Source organism: Rattus norvegicus, chromosome 20 (genome assembly GCF_036323735.1).
Source record: "Rattus norvegicus strain BN/NHsdMcwi chromosome 20, GRCr8, whole genome shotgun sequence".
In the NCBI taxonomy this organism is placed as follows: domain Eukaryota; kingdom Metazoa; phylum Chordata; class Mammalia; order Rodentia; family Muridae; genus Rattus; species Rattus norvegicus.
In genome coordinates, this window is record NC_086038.1 from 43408042 (window position 1) to 43429600 (window position 21559).

At 37.5% G+C, this 21559-nt stretch overlaps 1 long non-coding RNA gene across 3 annotated transcripts in view; it reads left to right on the plus strand.

Moving 5' to 3' along the window:
* LOC102550301 (uncharacterized) overlaps positions 1-21559 on the plus strand; it is a 173006-nt gene that overhangs the window by 19609 nt on the left and 131838 nt on the right. For 2 of the 3 annotated variants that reach the window (XR_010060883.1, XR_010060885.1), the window contains 3 exons: positions 639-821; positions 9103-9270; positions 10007-10100. This is a non-coding gene — a long non-coding RNA (uncharacterized LOC102550301). The remainder of the gene's footprint in view (positions 1-638; positions 822-9102; positions 9271-10006; positions 10101-21559) is intronic. The other variant, XR_010060886.1, reaches the window with a different exon arrangement.

Genomic DNA, 21559 nt, shown 5'->3' on the forward strand with positions numbered 1-21559 from the left:
GAAAGGGCCACCCTGCCATGGGCTGTTGGTGGTGCCGCAAGTTCTGAGTGTTTTGGATATATACATATATATCCAAACGTTCTGATTTTGCTGTGACTACGAAAGTATGCTAAAAATAAAGCGGATGTAAAAATTGATGAGATTTTTAAAAATGAGTGTGTTACTTTAGTACTTATTACAAGGCTAATTATCATAGAGGTTAATCAAGGAGGATCATGCAAGCTTTGATATTATATAGCTTTATGATTCTGGAGCACACGGTTAAAACTGACAGTTTAGCTCATGTTTTATTGCTTTATGGGTTAATGATTAAATTGTCATTTCTGTATGGACATAACTTCAGGCAGCCACACTTGGGACAGGTTAAAACTTAAGTGAAATTAACATCTTTAATTAAAAGTAAACGACTCATTCTATTTGACTGCAGATTTATTGATCATAGGTGTCATGAGAAACTATTAATTACAGGAACACTTTCCTTGTTGGCAAACCAAGAGAAATTTCTACTCCTAGAATTATTTGCATCAATAAATTTGTGTGCATTTCTAATATTGAAAATAGATCCGTGAGTTGCAGGTTTTTATGCACAACTACAGAAAAATACAATTTTAACCATCTGTTTTAATTTCTGTTCCCAGGCTAAATACCTCAAACAAGCTCTGTTCTTACAAGAATCATTTAAGGTTATTAAAGATAAAGTGTTTGAGATCCATGAACTACAGTGCCCCATCCCCTGGTGTCTGTGCTCTTCATGAACTACTAACTGACCAGAGGCAAGGCAACTGCTCTGAATAAAAAAGGTTCAATCTATTGTCACCCTGGTGAGTCACGGCACACCTCAGCTCATATATTCATCCATTAAGTGGAAATAATCAGATCTATTATGAATATAATATAAACATATATTTTTATTTCAGCACTCATGTATTCCTTTTATAAAAGCTTTGAAAAGCAGCTTCATCAGCGCTCCATTATATTATCTGGGTTATAATCTAAGGTATGAATGGGGTCTGTTTCAATATTAAGCATGCTTTAAAGTCATTTTTGACAATTGTCTCAGAAATACTAAACTGATGCTAGTAATCTAATCCTCCCGGAACCAGGGATTCTCATGCTAAACATCTTTTTATATTAGCTGTTTCAAAAAATTATCAGCGATATAAAAGGAAAATGAAAATTTTCTTCAGCTCACCAAACCCACGACTATTGTTGATATTCAGTCTAGATGATTATATGCTCAGAATGCTCAGAATAAATTAATATTTACCCAATCTCCTCCCCTCTAGGTATTTTGAAAAATAATGATGCTCAAAGAGATTGAACACTAAAACATTAATTTAGGCCTGCCTTATGATCTACAATAGTAATATTTTCTGGCTGTTTTGTGGAGTAATTCAAGGAGGATTTTATCGGAATATTTCAATCATTCTTCCTTTTCCTAATACTGTGGAAAGTAGGTTAAATAAAATAGATATTATAAGATAATGCTTTTTTTCTTAAATCTATGACTTCCCCTACATTTGGTCTGATAATTGTCTTAAAATAAAGGCTTTGTTAGTATTGTGTACAACGTAATATGAAGCCAAAAACTGTAATAATTGGTTACGTTATCACATGTAAAAATGAAAGTAGGGTATACTTCAAGGAAAATAATATTCAAATAAGCCATTCTTCTGTGGCTGACCCTGTTATTGATGATGATAAGTAAAACATAAGATATGACAATGTGACATCATCTTTCCAGAAATTTGTGCACTGTCTTATTTTAAGATTTGTGCACTTATTTTTTAATAATTATCCCAGTAGAATACATTTAAAAAGTCAGTATGTGCACTATTCCTAGAGGCTCAAGAGAAATATAGATAAGGATAAGTATTTCAAGTGGAACATAGGGTAATTAAAAGTATTTAGAACAAATACTTAAAGAAAAATAATCTAGCATCCAAACACCTACAATTTCATCCCTTTGTTGGAATACAAATATGTGTCCTGGTTTAGATCAATCCTCTTTTAAATGACTGAATTTTACAGTTTTGCCCTCAAGCATTTGGCAGCACAATGTTGAAAACCTTTAGGTTCAAATGCTAGCTTAATTTGAGAATCTAATTTTGAATGGTGGGAATTCAAATCGATAGTCCCTTTTAGAAGCAGTATTAAAGAATGACATTGGGTTTTTACTTCTGGATTATAACTCATGACGCAAAATTTGTGTACAAGGAATGGAAGAAATATGTCAACATGTTCTTATTCATTCAAATTATTGCCTTTGGAAATTCATTTTTATGTGACTCCTTGAGTTATGTGGTCCAAGATTTGAATTAATAACGGTGCAGGCCAATCTTGGGGGTTTGGATTCTTCTCATTGTGTACATTAATTATGCACTGCGTGACAGGCTGAAAAGCAGACGCGAAGTTTACTACAAATTTTGCCCTCAGATTGTTATTAATGACTGAGATTGAAAAACAAGCACCAAATAATCCAATGAAAATGTTATCATCTAGCAATCTACAATGTCAAATCCGTGATTTCTTATCAAACAAAGTATATGTGCATATTAAGCAATTTTGAGTAAACCCATAGCTGTTTTGTACCCATATTTGGTTGCAAAATCCATAAAGATTTCTATAGATAAATCTTTAATTACATGGTTATCTACAAGTATTTATAGCTGTATAAATATATCTAATTTATCTACATATTTATAGATATCTAGAGATATATATCTGTAGATAGATACATAAATTTAGATATTTATAGATTATATATACATCTATAAATACTCATAGATATCCAATTAATTAAATTATACCTTCTTTTTGGTTTAACTTATCTTCCTTTTTTGATATTTGAAATTTATTTTTTTGAATATTTTCTTTATTTACATTTCAAATGTTATCTCCTTTTCCAGTTTCCCCTTCAGAAATCCCCTATCTCATCCACTCTCCCCCTGCCTCTATGGGGGTGCTCTCCCAACCACCCATCCACTCTGTCCCACCTCCCCGCCCAGGCATCCAGTCTTCACAGGACCAAGGGCCTCCCCTCACACTGATGCCAGACAAGGCCATCCTCTGCTACATATGCGGCAAGAGCCATGGGTCCCTCCAAATATACTCTTTGGTTGGTGGTTTAGTCCCTGGGAGCTCTGGGGAATCTGTTTGGTTTATATTGTTGTTCTTCTTATATGAGGTTGCAAGCCCCTTCAGCTCCTTCTATCCTTTCTCTAACTCCTCCATTGGGGACCCCATTCTCAGTCCAATGGCATCTGCCTCTATATTTGTCTGGCAGACTTATCTTTCTATTTCTTTTCTTTTGTTGTTTTCTATATCTTAAGACTAAAAGTATCACCAATATTTAAAAATTTAAATAATTTTCCTAAATCAAGTTGGTGATAAGTTACTGGGCTGCTTAGTGCTTCATCAAATTGACACACTCAGGGTCATTTAAGAAGAAGAAACTTTAATTGAGAAAACATACTCATCAGATTGACCCACATGAAAATCTGTGGGGCATTTTCTTGATTAAAGATCAACTGGAGGGTATCCCATTGTTTTTAGTGATTCTTGTGGGGAAGTGGACTAATTCTGTATAATAAAGGAAGCCAAGCAAACATTGAAGAGGAAGTCAGTAGGAATCTTTCTTCTATGACCCCTGCTTCAGTACTTGCCTCTGGGTTTCACCTCGAGTTTCTTCTTCGGCTTTTCTCCTTGATGGACTGTAACCTGTAAGCCCAATAAGCTTTTCTTCCCAAATTGTGTTTGGTGGTGATATTGGTCACAACAACCAAAAAACCAAACTAGTACAGTTATTCAAGATCAAGCTTACTTAGAAGTGAGGCAGGCAGGGCTGGAGAGATAGCTCAGTGGTTAAGAGCACTTCCAGAGGTCCTGAGTTCAAACCCCAGCAACCACATGGTGGCTCACAACCATCTGTAATGGGATCTGATGCCCTCTTCTGGTGTGTCTGAAGATAGTGACAGTGTACTTACATACATACAATAAATAAATCATATATATAAAAGAAGTGAGGCAGGCTGGCATTCTAGACTGCTTACCGAGGGCTTCATAAACTTTCCTTGAATGTAGGTACACCATTTTCTTTATTCATTCACATCTTCAACTGGACTGTTGACTGGATTAATTGACCATTGTTGTGAATAATGCAGCAGGAGATGTAAATGTGCTATGCAAGTATTTCTTTGGTGCTTTGACTTGGGTTGGTATCAATACAAGGAAGGCAAGACTAGGTCATAATACTCCTATTCTGTGACTTTGTGCAAGTGTCCACACTGACACCAATAGTCACTCCAACACTCCTTTAGATTCACGCCTCTGGTTCAGAAGAGAGACAAAGAACAAATTTGCATGCAAGTAAGCCTAAGATAGTAGAACCCATAGGAGGATGGGGCAAGGTGTTTATAGCCATTCACATGACTCAGTAGAGCCATTGGCATCACTCTGTTCAGTCTCCTTTACTACCTTCCTTCCTATGAAGAATGCTACACCTTCTGTCTCAGAAGCTGACCTAGTTTATTGGCTAAAAGTCTAACCATGCCTACTGCTTTCTCTTCCTGCTTATTCTGTCTACTCGTACAACAACCACAATAGAGAACCTGTTTAGATGAGCTTTGAAGAAGAAAGACCATTTATGAAGGCTTTCAGACATTTTATTAGGTCACTGTGGAATACAGTCTCCAGGATCCATGATCAAGGTTGGGGGTGGGGCACACACATCATATTTAGGTAAGTCTTACATTGATGATAAGCAGCTATGCTTAGATAAAAAAGAGGAAGGTCAATGAGCTACATTAGTTGTGAAATTAAAGAGCTGGTAGCGCAACCTGTCCCACTAGGTTACCTGGAAAGATCCTTTTGCAGGCTTTTATGGCCCCTAATTTAGTTATGTCTGTGGTCTAACACATGCAAATGTAAAATATTAACGCAATAGAAGTTGATTTCACCAGATAGTATTCGCAGCAAAACTTATACCTATAACTTAACAACTAATACATTTGATACATATACACTGTCCTTACCTCAAGTACAACACTCATTACAAAATAATACCAGGTCTTTTTAAGTTCTTTCCATCTACTGTTTACCGATGAAATCAGGCCACGCTGCTGTTGTGGCCCGGGCCTCTGAAACAATGTGGTGCATAGTTTCTTCTGACTTCCTGTTAGCAAGCCAGTCATCTAAACCATGAAGGTGCTCAGAAATCAATTCGAGGATACGCGATGTATGTCATTGGGCCTCATGAGGTTTGAATTTCCTGGGAAAGTATCTCACAGGGTTCTCTAGGCATTTTGCTTAATGTGAAGTTTTCACTTGATTATTCTTTTCCCCTTGAAGGATTCATGAAGCGCTGCACAGCCAATTTCTCAGTTTGTTTGATCCAAGCACAGTCTTTTCTTTGTTGCTGCCTTTTCTTCCAGGCATCTGTTTCTCTTTAAAATGGAACTTATCTGTTATCTTTACCTAACTTCCTTGGTGAAAGGATCTCTTAGCTTCCTATATCTATCTGGGTACAAAATAAATATGTGTTGGATGTAAGTCTTGTAATTCAACTTAAGTCAATTTTTGTTATGGCCAAATCCCAAATACCAAGGTAGTTGAAACAATTAAGCGATGTTATTTAATATCCATGTCTCACCATTACGATTTTCAGATGATATGATAAAGTTTACCTGTTTAAGCTATTGCCTTCGCAAAAGTATAAAACCATCTGATATTCATTTTAACAGTGCATAAATCAAGGCAGCTTACATAAATCAAAGAAATGTTTTCAATTTGAGACTCCAAGAGCCAAGAGAGATAAGCCCATCTTAAGAGATCCAAAGAAATGAGGGAACCAGATGGTGGAGACTTTGTATTTCAGAGAGGCTTTTTTTTCCTTCCTTACCAAGAATTTAGTTTCTCCTTTTGGTCATAAGGTCAGAAAGAAGGAGAGAGAAAGAGAGGGAGAGGGAAAGGGAGGAAGGGAGAGAGAGACAGAGAAACAGAGAGACAAAGAGAGACACGAGGAGAGACAGAGAGGGAGACAGAGAGAGAGACGAGAGGCAGAGACAGACAGACATAAAGGGACAGAGAGAGACAGAAACATACAGACATATAGAGACAGACAGACATAGAGAAACAGAGAGAGACAGAGACAGACAGAGACAGAGAGGCAGAGAACGAGAGAAAACAGAGAGGAAAAAGAAAAGATGAAAGAAAAAGAAGGAGGGAAGAAAGAAAGAAAGAAAGAAAGAAAGAAGGAAAGAAAGAAAGAAAGAAAGAAAGAAATGAATGAAGGAAGACAAGAAAGAAGGAAGGAAGGGGAGGGGAGAGGGAGGTAAAAGGGGAAGGAAAGGAAGGAAGGGGGAGGGAGGAAAAAAGCAAGGAAGCAAGAAAGGAAGCAAGGGAAAAAAGCAAGGAAGAAAGCAAGAAAGGAAAGAAGGAAGGCCGTGGTCCCCTGGTAACCATCCCATGCCTTTTCACATTAACTGCCCTTAGCACCTGGAATTAAAGTACAAGGTAACAGATCGAATCAAAGTAGCACATGTTAAAGAAGTGATCAGAAACATCACATTCTGAGTCCCTTTAAAATGCCAAAGAACACAGAGCTAATCATGTTAGTTCCCTTCGAGAACTTTCTAATCAGGTGCTTTAGGAAATGAGGAATAAACAGACCATGTGCTATAAATTACTTTCCTATGCTGTATCATGAATTCACTAGTGTGTACTCAACTTGAGAAAATAATAAGAACCTACAGAAAAGGACCTAGAGTGTATGTCAACAGATGTGGGCCCAAGTAGTTTATTCTTCTATTAGCTGTAGCCCTCAAAAAAGTCACTTATCTCCTAGACACCTTTACTCCCCAAATTGGAATAAGGATACATCTGCTAACTAATGAGGTCACATGCTGTGAGAACAAAAGAAGTATTTAAAAGGATTTTGATATAGGAAAACATGTGTAACGGATTTTGTTCTTAATCCCAAATCCATTCTCAGTGCAAGAAAAGAATGAACTTCCTATGTTATGTCTTAGGTCCCCATAAGGACAGCCAGAATCATGTGGTCTGGGAATCATGATATAGGTCAGAAGGAAGTAAAGGTTCTCTTGTTCTCTCTGTCTCTGAAGCAGTTTTTGTAACCAGAATAGGTACAATAATCCAAGGAAAGTATATAGGGACATAGGTATGGTATATGCCAGCAGAAAGATATATGTTGACAATTATATAGTGAGATAAGTATCAACCCACAAGTCATTGGGAGTGCAGCAGGAAGGGGTTACATATGAATCTGTCAGTTTCTACCAGTAATTACATTTGCATATATTTGCATATGTATTTGGATTTACAATATCATAAGCAGGCTGTTGAAATAGACACGGTGGCCATTAGTATTTCTGTCAGTTTATTGATGCATGTAGATCATGCCACAGTCAATATTCAGAATAACCCCGTCACCATGACAATCCCCCTCTTGTTTCTACTTGACAGTCATACACTGAAGCCGCTGTCAATCATCCAGTGAAAATATATTTCACGGGGAAGCTGAGCATTAACTTGGACATTCTTTAAAACAAATGAACGTCACAATCCATCTGAAGACCTGTCATGTGTGACCCATATTGAGTCCCTGAAGTAAGACCTCAGATTCAGAAATGAGAAACAGAAAAAAATTAAACTGTAAAATTCAGGTTGACCTTATGACTAATAAGGAAATAAGATTAAAATTGTGCCCACTTCCTCTTCCTTCCCATGTACACACACACACACACACATACACACACACACACACACACACACATACACATACACACACACATACACACACACACATACACATACACACACACAGTCACTCGCTAAATTCAGATTTTATTATTTTACCAATCTATGGAGAGAATTGTTCATGTTAGTTCTTTTCTTAAGTCTTGATATCATATCACCAGACTTGAATATTTAAAAGCGTCCTTGAGTAATTAAAGCAAAATAATAGTTGGCAAGTTTGACCAAACGTCTTGCTTTTACACAATGCAATATTTGGTTTCCTTATATTCTTTTTAGCCGATTCTAAAATAAGCCAGAATAAGAGAAGAATCACATGAAACCACAACAAGATACAATATTTATTTGCAAAATGGTACCCCATTGTGCTTCAAATATAATCCATATAAAAGAGTCCACTTTCAGACATGAAGTTATTTCACTACCTTCTAGGAATGATACCAAGAATCAAATATCAAATCTGCTGGTAGATCGTCTTACCAAAAAGAAATCTGCTTCTTCCCAGCCTATGTCATGTTTACTCTTCAAAGACAATCCAGAGAGTGCCCCAATCAGAATCACAAGTGATAATGTGTGTTCCAGAGACTGATTCCCAGGTGTTTACTCAGGGACCATGGCCAGACTACGAGGCTATGAATGTATTTCTAATCTCTCTCTGTCTCTGTCCCTCTCAAATGCCTAACTGGAGCCAGGATCTCGCTTGGCTTCTTGAACGCTTGGCACTTTTGCTTCCCTCTTTGATTACCCGTCTGGTTCTGTTTTCTTTGATGTTTCAAGTTTACTCATACACTGGATCCTGAAAAGCATTGTGTAGACAATGGCACCTCAGGTGACTTCCGTAGGATTCCCAAGTCCCTCTCCTTTGCTTTCCCTTAATGGCCTTTCTATATGAAATTATGTAAATCGCCTCCTTTCACTGGAATAGATGCTTCTAGAAACCTTATCTGTTTAGCTTGCTTATGTATTTGCACAGTGTAAATCAGCCCTTAATACATAATAATAAGTAACAATCAATAAATACCTATCAAATGAAAGGAAATCCCAATCAAACCTCAGATATAAATCTTTTCATGACACCTTGGGAGACTGTTTCTCGTTTAAATTTTATAAGTTGTATATGGTATTTGGTAACCACACACATAAAATAATGTTTCATTTTCTTTTATCCTTTAACAAGTGCCTGCATGTATATGTAGAATGTGGCTCATTTCCACCCCTATTACCCTCGTTCATCATACAAAAACCTTTCTTTTAAACAAGTCCCATCCTAATTTGATATTTAACCAATCAAATATTTAAACATTTTTCCCTTTACTGATTTTACTTAAGGTTGTTTACATGACTTGGTGATTACTTCATGGACCATGGGCAAATTATCACTGGCCACACCACGAAAGAGAATGAAACCTTCCCATCACCCATCGGGAGCTTCATGAAACTCTCTCTCCTCAATATGATGAAATCATGAGAGAGAAATCTCATGTGGGTCTTATGGAGGTAATCACAGCTCGTGAGGATTTTTGACTGTTGTGTCCAGAAAATGCTTTCTCAATGGTCCTTTCCAGTCTGTTTTTGCATTCTTTCTACTCCTTATTTCACTTTGTTCCCTGAGCATAGAGAGGAGGATACTGATATCTTGTTTAAATTAAGACATTTCATAGTCATTCACTACCTTCTCTTTGAACAGCTGTGAATCTTTGCTTTAACCACTGCTCACTGTAAAAGGAAACTCTTTTAATGAAGGCTGAGAACAGCACTAAAGTGGGAGCATGCCTTCTTTAGAAAGTAATTTGACAGGATCGCCATTCAACAGAGCAACAGCTGTAGGTTCTCCCCTAAGACCTAAGACCTCCTTGGCCAAGTCATTTAATGAGATGTATTGTACCAGATATGACCCAGCTCCTATGGAGTGGGCCTCAAATTCAATCAGAAATCAGATGACTACCCCATAATAGTCATGCCACTATTATACCAAGGAGCATATCTTACTAGGAAGGGCTATATATTACAGCTCATCAGTGAAAAGACCATTAATGACTTTTCTCTGCCAACAGCTTACGTGATCTCTTCCAGCATTGTTGATGCAACACACAAGGATGAAAATTCCACCTCATAGCCAACTTGATTCTCTATAACCTGCAACAAAATGTGCTGCCTCTTCAACAATAGGCTCTTACAATATAGCTCTGGTGGAAAAGCAAGAACGTTGACAATAGCCTTTAATGTTTTGCAGGGCATCTGAACATCTGAGCTGTATGGACATATTCTTCACCTGTTACTGGGGTTCAACCTAATAATTTATTTCTTCTGCAAGAAGCATTATCCAGGTAGGTTATTTCTGTTAAAATATTTAAAATGATGTCTTAATAGACTTACAAAATAATGAAATTTCCAAAGACTCTTTAACTATAGTATTAGTTTTGGTTAACCTCTGTCCCCACCTTTCCTTATCTTCTACTCTCCTTCCTCCCATTCTTGATTAATCCCCACCACCACCATCAGTGTTTCTAAAATTCATTATAAGAACATTATTTCCTCTTAATTGTGCTATCAGGGGAACCAACCATCCTTAAATCAGTAAAAGCAGATGTCCCGACCACTGATACTAGGTAAGCGAATGACAAACAAATATGACCTCTGACCTCTGAGACAAGCACCTGATAACAGGGAAGCGGAAGAACCCAGAGTTGCAGAATAAAATACGCGAGGGATTCCAAGTAGTCACATGTGATTTCAATTATGGAAATTACTCTTTTGACGAAGAATAGCAACCACTCTGCTACGTACCTATTTCAGGCGAAAGGTAGAGCCCACCCATAAATTTACAAAATGTGTACCATCAACTTTTTCCTTGGCTTGGGCCACACAGCAAACGCCTACCTTTTAGAAGACTACAGCTACACTTTGCTGTCAGTAACCCAATATCCAAATGCACTCTGAAGTTCCCAGGACCCGTTGGTGTCCCCTTCCTTATGAATATCAACATCTGCTTCTTGCAGGAAAGCAGAAATAATATTCTAAGGAGCGCTGTGCCCTTGGTGGTTAGGACAGACCATTTTACTGGTGGAGATTGTATTTACATTATTCTAAGCGCAAACTGCAAAGGACTGAATAAATCATCTTAAACTCAATATACTCCCCGCCTTCAACACAACTAATTTATTCTGCAGCAGAAGCATCTTCCTCCGCAGAAAGTCCTTTCCAATACAAAATAAATCCTCCCCGGGTGCGTATCTCTGGAGTGTGTACATTAATCACACTAGGACCTAAGAAAAATATTAATATTTGTGGTAGCGATCTAATTTTATCCACAGAGGCACACATAATTCAACTCTGTCTTTATGCCAGCTTTTCCTTGTAGATCAGTTTTTCTAACAATAACAAGCTCTTCAAAAAAGGAACAGACACAGAAGGAACTCTGAATTGCACAAATGCTTTGAAATAAAAAAAACTTTCCAATTTATAAAAAAAGTCACACTGTTATTTACAGTTACCAGCAACATATCTTATGTTAAGATGCTTTTATTTTATATACTTTATGAGATAAATACTTTATATACCTACAAAAATGGTTCTGTTTGCTTTCTGCTTCGCGGATTTATGTCCATCTCTCCCTATTTGTTCACTTTCCAGAAAACATATTCATTAAACACAGGAAGATACTGGCACACAAGTAGAGAAATCATTTTAAAAGCTTAACAGGTGATCTTGCCAAAGATTGTATAACAGAAAGCAGTAAGTTATGATAGCATAAAAAATAAAATATAAAAAGTTCTCTTTCGCCTCTCTCGCCTCTGTTTAATTAGTAACATAGGCACTGATCTTTTGCATACACCTCTTTCTGACGTTCAACTTTATCTAAATGTTATGTAGTAGTCAATGACTCCCAGAGATACAAGACTCTTAATTCACTCTGATATCAACAGTGACAGAAACGATGCTGAGGCATTTATTCCCACCCCCAACTGATTTTTAATAAAAAGAGTGGTATAGAAATAAATTATTTAAATCAACATTTCAAGAAGTAGAAAATGACAGCATGTGTGGAACGGGGACAATGTAAATAAAGGGAGTATTAAACAGACTGTTATTTCCTAGTTTAGGAAAAAAATATATATATTTGCATTATTATAATGGGGATCTTAGCAATTTGATATGGTGATCACAATCCTTTGTAGAAGCACAAAGCAACCTCTCAGGGGTCCCTCCAAAAAGTTCCACACAATGCGTTCGATGATTGATGAGTAGAATAACCACCCTACTTATTATGCAAGTGAGAATAAGATGGGCTATTCTTGTTGGTTTCAACTAATAGTAGGTGAAACCAAGAACACTAGACTGTATGACGACATCATCGATCGGATATGACCCAGAGAATCATTATAGCATTCTTAACATTTCTGAGTAATCAGACTGTATGTAACAGCTTCAGGAAGATCTACATCCTACCTCCCCACACAGTAGGTAATTTCCCCTAAAATAATGAAAAGAAATAAGACATAAAGAGCTACTAAATTTAAAGTGCATGCCAGGTGTTGTTATCAGTTAAAATACATGTTTCCCTCACTTTATAGTAATAAGAGGCTTAGGATGTATTTCCTTTCTCTGTTCCTTTGCTTTTGATTCAGTTGTTTCTAAGCAGTGGGATTTCTTACGTACTAGAATGAAGAATAAAGGCTAGGTTGCCCAATAAATTGGCCAAAACAGAACTAACACTGTCACGTAAGAAAATTTAAATTTATTATTGTCTTACATAATACTTCTGAAATAGACCTTCCAAGTAGAAGAGGGCCTTGCACATAGGAACAAGGAAATCCAGACTGACATGTTCACCATCCGAAGAACACAAATGCACCCTTGTCTGTTGCTTTGAGAATTAGAAAGATGACATTAAGAATTTAGGGAATATCACTTACAGTAGCTTGCCTAGGTGAATATGGAATTCTTTAAATAATTTGCTGCAGTACCTAAATAGACATACACTAAAGTTGTCTCTGTTGTGAAATCTTAAATGATGGCTTTACTCACAACCAAGGTGTCTAGCCTACTATATCTCTTGAGATTGCCAAAGGCAGGATTGATCTACAGTAAGTTTTTCAAGCTCCTTGGTTGAGTTTATATAATCTATCCTTTTTCCATTCATTCTTAGCTTGCAATTTCTAGCTCTAATTAGTATCTTTTCCAACCTACTTTTTTTTTTAATCTTCTCACCCTGTTTCCTGTTCTCTCAGCTCTGGATTTCTATACTTAAAATAGCCTTCCACCTTGCTTCCTAAGAAATCCGGCTGCCTAACTACCATCCCATTAAAAAGAGCTTGCCCCAGTACATGTAGACAGCAATATATATATATATATATATATATATATATATATACACACACATACACACACACACACACACACACACACACACACACACCTGGGGATGACTTGTATCTGGCCAGTCAAAAAGCATTGAACTTAATTTGCTAGTACTTGCTGAGGAATTTTGCATCTATGTTCATTGTGAAAATTGTTATATGGTTTTGTTTTGTCGCTGTGTCCTTACCCAGTTTGACTGGCAGTTAATGACCTCAAGGAATGACTGTGGAAGAGTCCTCTCAGTTCTTTGAAATAGTTTTAGACAGGAAAGGAATACTTCATTAAGACTTGTCAGTCACTTGTCAGCAGTGCGGCTGGGCAGTCCTAAACTTAAGACTTTTTTTCTTAAGTTTATTTATTTGTGTGTTTTATACATGAGTGCTTTGTTTGTGTACACTCTGCACACCAGAAGGGGGCGTCAGATCCTATTGTAGGTGGTTATAAGCCACTATGGGGTTGCTGAGAATCACGCTCTAGAAGAACAGAGCAGCTCTTCATCTAAGCCATCTCTCCCAGCCCTCCTTGGAAGGCTTTGTTTTCATCCTGAGTTTTTAGTCCGTTGTTTTTCATGGCCCCATGATTTGAATGATCTATGTCAAGAACTCTATTTCATCTAGGTTTTCCAGTTGGTTAGCATGCATGGTTTTCATAGTGGTTTTTGATTATTTTTATCCTCCTGTTGTCATTGACTATATATATATATATATTTTTTTTTTACTTTCTCCAACCCCCTTCCTCTATTTTCGTCCCTGGCTACCTTAGCTAGAATATTGTTCGTTCGGCTTCTCTTCAAAAACAACAACAGCAAAATGTTAACACAGATGCCAGCTTTTTGTTTCATGGGTGTTTTTTATGTCTTCTTCTTAGTGTTATTTTTTCTCTGCCTATTATTTAATTGACTATGTTTGATTCTTCTGTTTTTGTTGTTCTATTTGGTGGCTCTGGAAATTTTATTTTGATCTTCTGGTTCTTTTTTTTTCTTTAAATCCTTATTTGTTTGTTGTTTACATTAGTGACATTGAACCCAGCGCTTCACGTAGGCTCAACCATCATTTCTATCCGCGGGACCCTCAGTGGATGGTTTATATGAACTATGTCATGATGATTTACATCCTGCCCTATGATTATTTCCCTCAAAGTTACCTTTACCGTATCTCATAAGTTTAGGCATATTGTGTTTACATTATTACTAACTTCAGGAACAATTTCAGTATCTTTTCTTGTTTCATTTGTGACCTATGATTCTATTTAAAATGTGTTGTTGTTGGTGGTGGTTGTTGTTGTTGTTGTTAAATGTGTTTGTGCAATTTCTCCATTTTACTGTGCTGATGACTCCTACCTTTATTATGCTGTAATCAGAAATCATAGTGTGAAGTTTAATTTTTTTCAAATTTTATTGTGGTCTAATACATTGTTTATTATGTATAATTGTCAAAGCAGCTGTTGGATAGATTTGTCTGTAAATAACTCCTAAGTCTATTTGATTTATAATATATTAACTTTGATATCTCTTTGATGGTGGTAGGTTGTTTGTTTGGTTTGGGTCTTATTGGGATGAATATTATTGTTCGTGAATATGGAACACTAAAATTACTCTTATATTGTTATCTGTATCTTCTTCTATGTGCAATAGTGTTTTATTAAATTTTGGATTCCAACATTATGTGCACATAAGGTTAAATCCAAGCCTGAGGCTGCTGATGGCTCAGCAAATACAGGCACTTGGCCACACACCTGAATACATAAGTGTAATCTCTGAATCCCAGATCGAGGGGTTGAGAGCCACCTCCTGAAGGTAGCTCTTTGGCTACCACATGCACAGAGTGACATACATGTACCCATGCAGATACGCCTGGTCTCAATCCCTGTCCAGTCTTCACTTTCTGACTACTGACATAATGGGATCAATCAGTATCATGTCCCCTACCATGTCTGCCTGGTAAAGACGACGTAAACCCTCACACTAAGCCAAAAGAGATACTTTAATGGATGGAGGGAGCTAAGTCTTGAGTGAATGTGTTTTGTTCGACACAGACACAGCCATGTCAAGGATCCTATGGGAGTGTCAGAACCTTCCTCCGGTGTGAGTGAGACTATCAACAATGACAGCTTTCTTACTTTCTTCGCTGGATATTTATAGACTGGAGCTGTCCCTATAGAGACAGTTCCTACTGAGGTGGGCTAAACCTGCTCTCTTGTTCCGCTATATAGACTAAGCCTGCCTCCTTCTTAAGCTGTATTTGATAACCCATCCCTATGGCCTTGTTCAGCTATATGGAATATTCCTACCTTCCTGTGCAACTGAGCTTCAGAGGTGTTCCAGGTTTCCTATTCTAGAGCCAAGACTACTCAACATAGTCTTCGATGTATGTCTGGGAGTTTGTCCTTTCTTCATTCCCACACTGTCCCAGTTAGGTTAGTCCCAGGACCATGCACAGAGTTTTACTCTGTCCTCCAAGTTGCTCTTGTCAGGTGTTTGGTCACAGCATTGTGAAGAAAGTCACATTAAAGCATGCTCGTCTGATGGGATGTCTGCTCACACTTCATGTTCTCTTGCATGGAGTACCGTGTTCCATCTTCTTACTTTCTGTCTCTGTGTGCCTAAGTGCCTTTTGAATAGAGAGTTGTGGGCTGGAGAGGTGGCTCAGTGGTTAGAGCACCGACTGCTCTTCCAGAGGTCCTGAGTTCAAATCCCAGCAACCACATGGCGGCTCACGACCATCTGTAAAGAGATCCGATGCCCTCTTCTGGTGTGTCTGAAGACACCGACAGTGTACTCATATATAATAAATGAATAAATCTTTAAAAAAAAAAAGAATAGGGAGTTGTGCTAATTTGGTTTTTGTTCAGGTTTGTTACTTGTCCAGGCGTCATCTTTGATTTTGACCTCATAGTGCATTTACACTAGAAGTTGCTTTTGATACTCAGGGCTTACTCTTTATCTCTCGTGCTTTGATGGTTTTCAGTGCTAATGCGGACTCCTTCCTGTTTTTCTCTTGTAAGATTTGTTTCCACATGATTCCATGGCGATGACTATTTTTCTTTCCCTTTGGGACCAAGAACTCCCTTAAGCATCTTTTTGCAAGGCTCATCTGCTCATGGTGCATTTCTTCAACGGGGATTTTTGTCCATATACAGGTGAAGGAAGACACAAGGTAAGGAAAGGGCTGAGATTGGGCGGGCACATTGTTTTGAAGAGTGGAGAGAGAGAGGAGAAAGGAGAAGAACCAAGATGAAAGACGGAAAGAACACCCCAGATCTGTGTAGCCCCATAAGGGGCCACAGGTAGTTATGAATATTTCATAAGGGATGGATTTTTATAGGACAACTTGTCTTATCTAGATGGGCAGTTTATAGTAATATTGGTTCAGAGTTTATTGTGTGGATGTTTTGTGGGGTGAGAATTTACTGGCATAAATCTGAATGATAAACTACAAGCTTATTGAGTTTTGATTTTATTGGGATACTGGGAGTTGTGACTATAACCACAGAGGGTAGATGCTGGGAATGTGAACAGAGTTCACAGCAGAGAGTCACAAGAGGATGGCTTCTGCTCAGAGAGTAGCTGGCTACAGCTTGGGATGGAAATTGGAAACTTAGTGAGTCATGTTGAGCCACTTTGTTCATTAAGAAGAAAATACCCCACAGATGCAATGTGGCCCGCCCGGAACCCGCAATTGCATGGATCTTTTTTTAATATTTACCACAATGCTACAATGTGTCTCTTCTTTCAGGATTGTATTTCTCTTTCATTTTTGAAGAATAACCTTACTTGGTGTTGTTTTTGTCTCAAAGTTATCTCGTGTCAGAACTTGGAATATACCGTCCTATTGCTTCTTTGGCATGTAGGTTTCTACTAAGAAATCTGCTGTTAGTCTTAACACCTTTAAATGTGACGTGGCATTGTTTGGGTCCAGATTACCAAAGGTTTCTTCTGTATTGTGTTTTGGATATCTTAATGTACAACAAGCCATTATAAAAATAGTTTATGGTCATCTCTAGTTTTAGTTCTATAAGTCTTCTAAACCTTTATGCTATCGTACAGAATAAGTTTTATATGCCATTAACAATGCCACCCTTTATTCACGGGTAATCAACATGCCTGGGTGGCTATGTTATTTGCATATAAATAATGTCTTAAAGGTGTGGAGTGTTCTATTCATTTCTTTGCTTAAATTTTTTTCTCTTTAATTTGTAACTAAGAAAGTTCTAAAATTTAGATATTCTTTCTTCTGTTTCATCTACTCTATCATTGAGACCTTCAAAACATTTATTTATGTGTTTTTAAATTTTTAGTTCTCTTCAAAATTTCCATTTCTGCTGAATTTCTGATCGATTCATATCCTCTATTGCCTGCCTAACATGTAACAATTTCCCTGCATTCACTTGAATACCAGTAAGCTTATAGAGTTATTTTTTTTTCTATTTTTTAAAAATCAGGTATTTTATTCAAAATGATTTTTTTATTGCTAGAATGTTACAGTCTTTGTTCCTTGTTTGCATATTTTCAATGACCTTGTGTTGTTGAAAGTTTGGTAGCTGATGGGTGGGGTATCTTGACAAATTTTATCATTTTTTTTTCTCATAGTAAGTGTCTTTCTCTTGAAGATATGTCCCGTGTGCTTGCCTGTGTGTATTGTTGGGTTTATTTTCAATTGGACCTTGTGATATAATTTCTTTATAGCTTGTTTGTATGTAGTTCATGACTTTAAACATAGAAGTGCCAGGGCATAGTTGAAAAGACCCACACAAGAATAAAGCCAGGCCAATAACTCGGACAGATGTGTTGCACAAAGAAGTTGGTATCAAGATTTTCCTTTTTAGAATTTGGGTTTTATCAGGCAATGGCAGAGGTTCTCAAACTCTGTTTATACTAATTCTGGTCCTAGACCAAACTTCTACCACGGGTAGTCCCAAGAGTTACAAAGGACTTGATGTTCTTTTCCTAATTAGTAGGGTAGGCCTTCACTCTGCATGCAGATGTGGCAGTAGGATAAAATGTCTTCTTTACAATGTCTGGGCAAACAAGGTATGGGGTGAGGGTAACCACAGAAACTATGCAAGAAAGGTATGGGCAGAAGCTCCCTTCAAGTACCCTGGCCTCTGGGCTATTTTGGTGGCACTTCCTATTCCTTTCCATTTTATAGTACTCAACCCTGTGAGCCTGACAGCCACCAAACAAGGCATCCAGCATTTAAATAATAATAATAATAATAATATAATAATAATAATAATTATTATTATATTATTATTATTGTCATCATCGTCTTCATCATCATCATTGTTTTGAAAGACATATTTCAGTGAAATCAGAACAATGGAATACATTTGAGGATGATCAGAGGCGTTCATATGGTAGAGTTTGCCACTGGTGTAGTCCAAACCCAGTCATTTATTTTTCAAGGTGGCTCATGCCTACAATGACCTGGGTATTCAGTAGGAGAAATATCTTTTTTCCAAAGCAAAATTATGATGCAGACTTCCACTTATTTAGATAAGCAGACATTCACCTAGTAGCTAGGATTACCAGTGTTGGCACCAGTCTTTTACTTTTACCTTTGCCAGGGAGAGGTCCCCTTCACCTCTCTGTGACCTAAGTAACAGAATCTAAAATGGCTTATGGTTCTATTTCCAGTCTCTAGATCTTACAAAATTCCAATCTCTTTTGCTGGTCCACTACAATCTCCTGTAGACTTAGTCTATTGTTTCTCTTTCTGGAGGAAGAGATCCAATATGGTCCCTTCCTTTTGCCATCTTGAGTATATGAATGACTGAACTTCCATTAGTAAATATTGTTTGGTAAAATTCGTAGGTCAGGATGCTCCCAACGTGACTTATTTCTCCTGCTTATTCTACAAGTATAACTCTAAAGCATACCTAACTATTATATCAGATGGTCACATATTTCTAAGGAAAAATAGAAAAGGTGTTTTGTTTTGCTTTTCTTCTTAAAGCTCACATTAAGATGTTCTTATTCTAGAAACAAAGTAGCTACAAACAGGTTTGGTAAGAAAAAATTTGAATTTGGAATTATCCTTCCAAAATGTAACTTTTTAACCATAAGAGTAATAATTACAATACTATGAGCCTAATTATATTGTCATTAATTTTAAATATATTATGTTTCCCAAAGTAAGGATGATGTTATTCTAGGATATTTAACAATAACAACAACAACAACAAAACACACACACACACACACACACACACACACAACCAATCTGAGAAACTCTGAGACCAAGTGAACTTCCTTTCAAGTCAACTAAGCCAATTCCAGAATAATAGAATGCTGCGTTGGGAGGGTTGGCAGTGAAGCAGGAAGCAGACACAGAGGAGGTACATTAGGGATCATTTCAAGTTACCACAAATCAAAGCAATTCAGACCCAAGAAATGCCTTTTAAGCAAAGCCAGTGAGGAGCCTACCAAAAGGCTTTTTTTTTTATCCCCTTTTTCAATAACAAAAAAAAAAAAAGATGACTAATGTCATTTTGTCTTAAAGTAACTTTAAAGTGACAGGAAATGTTACCCAGACTAAAGACACAACTTCACAAAGAGCCACCAAAAAAGAAATAAAATAAATCTTGCTGATACCAAATTTAGAAGGATTTTTGTTTATATTTTTATTTTTTATTTACTTATTAGTTTTTCCCTCAGAAGCTAAAAGGAAAGGGTTTCTTCTATCTTTCATGTCACCCCAGCTCTCATCCAGAGGTCAAGAAATTTGATCCACTAATTTAATTACACATTGAGTGGAACTGTGATCCTCTTCTCTCTAAGGTGTCGACTGTCTGCAAAGTTCTTCAACCAGTGCCAGTTTTGAGAATAAAGAAAACTTCAACACACCCCAGCCCTGCCAGCTATGCTTGAGGGATGCTATTTTGATCATGCGTCTGCTTTTCAAGTGGAATCCAAAGGATTTCTCAAAGAGCCCTGTTTTCAAGCTTTTATTCTCTCATGCCAACACCCAAATAAGGACCCAAGACAATCCCCAGACTGGAAACCAGCATTCAAGTGCACATAAAGGAGAAGTACTTCATAAAAGGAAGGAAGGAAGTTAGGGAAAATTCTCAGAAACATAAGCTGAGCAGCGAGGTGAATTGCAACTTTCATTCTGGTAGGAGAATGCCCTGCTGGAATGCTGGAACTGTTTTGTGAGAGCTGCCATTCACTGGAGGACATCTAAGCAAGAGCCAGGAAGTGCCCTAGTCATAAAGCCACATTCACATTTATACACACAGCACGGCATAATAAGGAAGGAGGGACATAAATGATAAAGTAATATAGCAGCTTGCCTTTCACACACTGAGGAGACTGCTCCATGGCTACAGAGCTTGCCTTGCAATATAGGAGGGCCTGAGGCAGAGCCTCGGAACCCATAGCGTTTGTAACATAGCACTGGAGAAAGACATGGAATGGTTGATCAGCCCAGCATACTCGTGAGTTCCTTCCAGACCAGTGGAAACCTGTCTCAAAGAATATGTAGACGGAGTCTGAGGTGTAATACCAAGGTTATCTATCTACTGGCCTCAAATTCCACACTCACCTACACATGTCTACACACACACACACACACACACACACACACACACACACACACACACACACACTAAACCTTCTACTGCCTTTTTTGAAAATACAAATCAAATGAAATAGTTTTATTGTTCAAAGGGATTAAATAAAAATTGAAAGCAAATGTAAAACCGTGATTTTTCAACTATCCAAATAAACGTTTGTTCATTGGGATCTTTCTTTTGCATAAACACATTTTGCGTACTTTGAGTACAATTACCATATTGGCTCGTTGTTCTGTTTTTGTTTTTTTCTTTGATATCTGCTGTAGTTTGGAATTTAAATTCTTAAAGGATGTCTACCAGAGATGACCGTTCATTTAGACAGAGTTTGTGTATAGCCAACTGAAAGTCTGTATTTCAGCTGGCTGAGACCACACTCTGGTGTAGGTATTCAAGAACTTAGTGCGACCCCAGTGTCAGGAGCACGGGATTTTCAGAGACAAAAACTTGAGGGAATGGGGGCTTATGGATAAGAAACCGGGAAGGGGAATAGCCTTTGAAATGGAAGTAAAGAAATATATAATAAAAAAATTATAAAAAAAAAAACAAAATTCTCATCCTAGAATCTCAGTTGCTTCACGACTGTAGGAGGCTTCACAGGAACAAGCTATTTATCCTGACCTCAGCTTCCTAGAAAAGAGTTTGCTAATTTTTTGTGGGATTCTCCGTCAAGGAGATCAGGTCCTAATGAAACCGGAAATGGCCTCAGCAAGTATTCGAGGTGGAAGAACTTCCGCACCATCTTGACCCGTCACAAAATGTCTCCAAAAGGCCTGTGCACAAAGAGCTTGTTTTCACTGTGATTCGTTGGAAGGTGGTAGAAACTTGAAGATTTGAGGCCTATTGGAAGGTT